This window comes from Equus quagga, chromosome 2 (assembly GCF_021613505.1).
Source record: "Equus quagga isolate Etosha38 chromosome 2, UCLA_HA_Equagga_1.0, whole genome shotgun sequence".
Taxonomy (NCBI): domain Eukaryota; kingdom Metazoa; phylum Chordata; class Mammalia; order Perissodactyla; family Equidae; genus Equus; species Equus quagga.
Window position 1 is genome coordinate 147,625,935 of NC_060268.1, and position 5,873 is coordinate 147,631,807.

General features: G+C 42.1%; 1 pseudogene; it reads right to left on the reverse strand.

Annotated features, from left to right (window-relative positions):
• Nucleotides 1–2,780: 2,780 nt before the first annotated feature.
• LOC124235232 (ADP-ribose pyrophosphatase, mitochondrial-like) lies at nt 2,781–3,712 on the reverse strand (annotated as a pseudogene).
• Between the last annotated feature and the right edge of the window lie 2,161 nt (nt 3,713–5,873).

The following is a 5,873-nucleotide window of genomic DNA, read 5'->3' on the forward strand; positions in this document are numbered from 1 at the left end:
AGCTATGCCATTAGTATTTCAAATACCAGCAGGGTCACCCATGGTGGAGAGGTTTCAGTGGAGCTTCCAGACTAAGACAGACTAAAAAGAAGGATCTAGCCACCCACTTCTGAAAAAAATTGGCCATGAAAACCCTGTGAATAACAGTAGAGCAATGTCTGATGTAGTGTCGGAAGGGATGGTGCAAAGACCGGGCACGGTTCCCGTCTGCTGTGCACAGGGTCGCTAGGAGTTGGGGTGAACTCACAGCACTAACAACAAAGAAAAGGAGGAATGGTGCCTTGATTAGAATGGTCAGTGAAGGAACGCTGTGAATGATTCTGGATATATTTTGTTGAAGATTGAGCCAACTAAACTTTGCAGACTGATTGTACGAGGGAGGTGAGGGAAAGCAAGGAATCTAGGAAATTTCCCCGTTTTGTTGTGCAACTTGGGTGGATTTTGGTGACAATTACCAGGGAAGAGTGAGGGAGGAACAGTCTTCTCAGGTAAATAAATCAAGAATTCTGTTCTGGATATATTAAATTTGAGACATTAGACCTTCATTATTTCCAGGTTTTCCAATGACATTTTGTGTGTGTGTGTGTGTGTGTGTGTCTAAGTGTATTTTTTTAGTAGCTTACATCGTGAAAAAAAATAATGAAGTAAGGTTAAGAATATTCAAAATACGTTAGGCCAACCAGGTACCTCAATCATTCAAATAAAGTCAGAGAGCATATCTTACCTGGAAAAGTTAGTGAGATGAGACTAACATATAGGACAAATGGCTCCATCCTAAAAAGCAAGCAGTTATAGAATTCACAAAGAAAAGCAATGTATTAAATTTGTTCCTGAGTGTGAACAATGATGGGCATCCGTGGGTGAAGCTTTTTACAATTGTTATCACTCTTATAAACACAACTTCTTTCAAGAGAAAAACAAATGAAACCACGCACGTGTCCTTCAGGTTTGGAAAAGGGAACTCTGACCAAATGTGCATGTAGGGAGAAATACAATAGAGGTATAACCCTTTTTTAAAGGAGCAGTGCACAAGAACCTGGAGACTATAGGAGGGTAACTATTGGAGGGATTATGGTAGAGTGGTCAAGGGAGTGGACTGTGGAGCCCAACAGTCTCTGTTCTAATCTCGCCTCCACCACTTACTGGCTGTGTAACTTGGTTCAGTTATATGGTCTGTATAACAAGGATCATATGTGTTGGACCCTGTAATGCCTGCCCTTGTCCAAGATTCCCCTTCCCAGCTACTGCAAGTATTACCAGAAGATGGCCTTCAGCGGTCAGCCATCTTTGGGGATTGCCTTGGCTGAGGAAATTGTCTCTCCCAAGGTCACATCTCTTTCCTGGGGCAGCCCACATCCGATGACTGATCAACAAGGAGTATAAAAGGCCTAAACCTCCCACCCCAATTTGGGGCAGCTGGAAGCGCTTTCCTAGCTTCAGAGCTCCATACCAGGTTGGCTAAGGACTTCACTGGGCTTCAACTTCAACGTCTCGCTCTACTCAATCCTGCTTCCTTCTCCTCCCTTCCCCAGGAATTGATCCCAAGACCACTGCCTGAGAAACATCTCATCTCCCTCTCAGAGTCTGCTTCCCAGGGAGCCCAATCTGTGACCTAAGAGTACCCTTCTCATAGGGTGATCCTTAGGAATAATTGTTACCATATATTAAGCACTTAAAAGGAGCATGTGCACATAGTACATGGAATATAAGTGTTAGCTATTTCTATTGAAGTGTTTTCTTGTGAGGTTATCAACGCCTCCAAGAGTCTTTATTCCCCCAAGCCATAAAAGCCTCATTGCAGTGGTTTGAGTTACTTTTCCACATGTTGTAGTACATACAAATAAAGTTAATCAGCTTGTTTGGGGTTATAAGAAAAGAAAGAAATGTATTTCTGGCTTATTTGTTGCTATTGGAAACTCATTCTTGATTGTCAGGGGGTCATCTCTGTTTTTGCAAACTGACTATAAATGCCTTCTCTATTTATATATTGCTTTTTTTTAATTGAGAAAAGGTAGGTGTGAATTGTATTTTTATTAGAGATTACATACATCTCCTGAGAAAGACTTCTTCATGACAGGAATTCGCATTTGTCTTCTGAGGTCTTCTGAGACGAGGGTCTCATCTTCTGAGATGAGAGGACACAAATGTCCTGAGTTTAGTCCATTCTGTTCAGAGAGAAACAGTTCTGATAACCAAAGGGCTGGATATTAAGCTCATTTTGTCACTGCATTTTTTTTCTAGTTCATGTGTACTTGATCCTTATGGACTAAAATAGAGATGGAACTTTTCCCATAAAACTGAAGGTTCTAAAAACAAGAATAACAAGAGAGCTTCGTACTTGAAAGTAACGAATACAAAACCACCACATAAAGCTAAATTTGAAAAACAAATGCTATCCAAAAAATCAGATTAGACATTAAATAAGATCACAATCTAACACATTGGGAGAAAGAAAGAATTGACTAATGCAAGCTGGCTGAAAAATAGAGGCTATGGTTGGTAAGAAGTTATCTTGCTTTACCAGCTATTATTCAAAGAGCATTAGTTTTATAATTTGGTTAAAGACATGTATACAGCATATACAATGTGACTATATTCCTCTTCTTCCAATTAGAAAGCCAAAAAGTTTATGATTCTGTTCCCCCATATTTGTCTAATATTATTCCCTGATACAAATCCTTCACATTATGAACAGTTTTGAAAATAATCACCAAAAGAAGTAACCCTCCCTGTCCTGTTCAGTGGGAATTCTGGGCTGTTTGCTTCTTACCTACCTCTGTTCATTTGCAGGCCTTTGGCTTACAGAAGACTCCCATCCACCACCCATTGCAATCGAGGTATGGGTCTTCACTCCAGTGGACACCTCATTTCTCAGCCACAAGTTGAGTAAATTGGGAGTGACTGGCATAAATCTTCAGTTTATCATTAATATCCATCCATTTCTCTTTCTTGGCATCATTGCCAGCTTCCAGAGGAAGATGGTCCATTACCTCACCTGTTTCATCTTGGGAGTTCACAGCCTCTCTGTCTCTATCCACGCATTACCTGCGTTCCAAGGATCATCCATACAGCCTTTATTGACCACAAAATGTCATGGCTGAATAGTTTCTTCAATTGTTTCTCCAACTTCTGACTTTCTGCTCTGGATTTCTGTAAGGAGATTATGGCTTCCTTACCAAATTCTCTCCTCATTGTGGTACTAACCTCTCACTGATCCACCATCCCCCGTGGGATGGCCCAGTTTCCACAGTCCTTCCTCCTGATGGCTACAAATTGCAGGATGCTTCTCCCAGAAACAGGGTGGGTAACTTTATTTCCCTTGCTATCCTTGTTCCACCTGGTTAAGATGGGACCTGCAGCATGATTGAGGACCCAACATCCCCAAAGCCCTCAGGCAACCAGCTGTATCTGACCTGCAGGATTTCTAGGTTTACCATTTTCAACCTCATACAAACCATTCTGGCTCCCTCTCTCAACGAGCCCACCCTTTCATTAAATTTAGGAGAGAAGTTCCTTTCAAGTACTTGGGTGCGTGCCCTCATGGATCAGACCAAGAAAGAGCCTGCAGTGTACTGGCTCTGAATTCTGGCCACTCAATCAGCCAGGTCTCTTTCTCTTTGGGGACTTGGCTTCACTCCACTTTAGAGCCAGGGTGCAGAGATGTCTTGGCCTTCTTGAAGGGGTTCTCAGCAGTGCCACTGGAATCTGACATGACAAAGTTTGGAGGACACTCATGTGAGAAAAATGGGCCGAGACATTGGGGCAGCCCCTGGGCTTGACTGCCACAGTGACCAAGGCCACCAAGAAAGACACCATCCCTGAAGCCTTAACCAGGCGGTGTCTAGCCATCCACCGCCCAGTGGCTGGTGGGGCTCTCAGTTGCTCTCAGGTGGGGCACTTCCAAGGGCTACCTCGGGGTGCAGGGACACACGTGGGACCAACTGGTGCAGCCAGGCCTAAGGAGGAGCACCACGACCCTTGTCCAGTGCCCCCTTGCCATCGTTGCATTTTTATTTTACATTGAAAGATTTTAACATCTGGAAGGCTTCCAAATGCCAAGTGCTGGGGTTGAGAAGAGCATCCAAACAACAAGAATGAAATTAGGACACAATAACAAAAGTGCTTTCTTGCTTACTGGGTTATTAGCCATTACAGGCAGATTTGGTTCACTAGGTCCATGACCGCTGTTTGTTTGGGAGAGCGTAGAATGAATGTGTTGGGGGTGAGGCTGGGGTAGAAAGAATTCCTTGGTTGGGATGCTCAAGAGTCTAGTGAGGGTGACCTCAAAGGGAAAGGAGAGCTCGCGTGGTATACAAAGCATGGTCCTGGTGATAAACCCTTGAGGTGTGATGTGTTCAGTGTGAGAGACGGTTTCAAATCTTGGGTTCATCATTTACTAGCTGAATGGCTTGGGCAAGTTGCTTAATCTTTCTTTTCAAAAGAGTATAGGCTACAGCATGCCATGTGCTGTGTCAAGCACAGAAGATTGTACTGAGGTCTGGACCAGGTGGCTTCTGCTCTTAAAGGATTCTGGTTGGGGAGGCAGCATATACATTAAAGAATAGAACTAACACTGGAAGGACAGTGCCTGGTAATCCTTAAGAGTTGAACACAATCAGGTTCAATCAGCTTCCCTTCCTTACCTGGGACTTTCCTGGGCAAAGTTACTTAAGCTCACTTGAGTTTCCTCATATGTAAAATAGAAATAGCAATATCTACCTCACAGGGTTGTGGTGACAATTAAGTGAGATGTTACATGTAAAGCTGTTAGCATAGTATCTGGCCCACCATACACTCTCAAAAATGCTAGTTGTCATGACTACAGTTATCACTAACTTTTTGACCCTTTTGACCTTGAAAACTGTATTAGAACAGAACAGTTGAAATGATTATGGGAATTGAGCAGCTCACATATGAGGTCAAAGTTAAACCACCTACGATTTCTGGAGAGATTCAGGCTGAGAAATAACAGCATCTAGGTCTTGAAATGATAAATATTGAGAAGAAGAGGCACAGGCTAAGTCATTATATCTAAGAAAACAAACCCCAGGGAAAAGTATCTTAACATTTGAAACTGTTTTAGAACAAATGGAGTACCATATACTCTAATTGAAACCCACAGAATGTTTAACATTTCCCACAGTTTGTTCCATGTTTCACAAGTCTCATGAGAAAGGTGTTCAAGGAATAAATGATTTGATAGTCAAATATGTTTGGGAAATTCTACATATTTCACCCACCCTCCCTTAGAAATTCAGGATTCACATTAGTGTTTTAAAGATCCTGTGAATTCTAGTAAAAACAAAACTAATCAACCCTAAACTGTTTAATTCTGTTTCATCCAATATTTTCCAAACTACCTGACCAGAGAACGCTTCTTTTATGCAATAGCTGGTATTATTTGGGGAACACACTTCCTTCAGTTTAGAAAAGTTTCACAGTGCATGTGTGTGCTTGAGGGGAGATCTCTAACCATTTGGAATTATCACCATCATCACTATGGAAGGCAGCTACTGAATACCAACCATCACCCTCATAAGGAACTCTAAACTAAATGAGCCAGGCTTCCAGAAGTCTTGAAACTCAGAAATAGCTGGGACTATAGAGAACAAAATAGTAGAAAAGGACTGAGAGCAAAGAAATATGAGACCTTGTCATCACTAACCATCATCACCATCAAGATTGTTGAGAATTTGCTGTGTGCACTGTACAAAGTAGATAAATGCCACTAGAAAAGAAAGATGATCACTAAGGCACACAGGCCCAGCTCTGTAAACTCGCGTCTTCTGATAGCTGCATTTTTCGATCACGGAATTCCTATTCCTCTGAGCTTCCTGGAAATGTATTAGGAAAACCACTGACATGAAAATGTA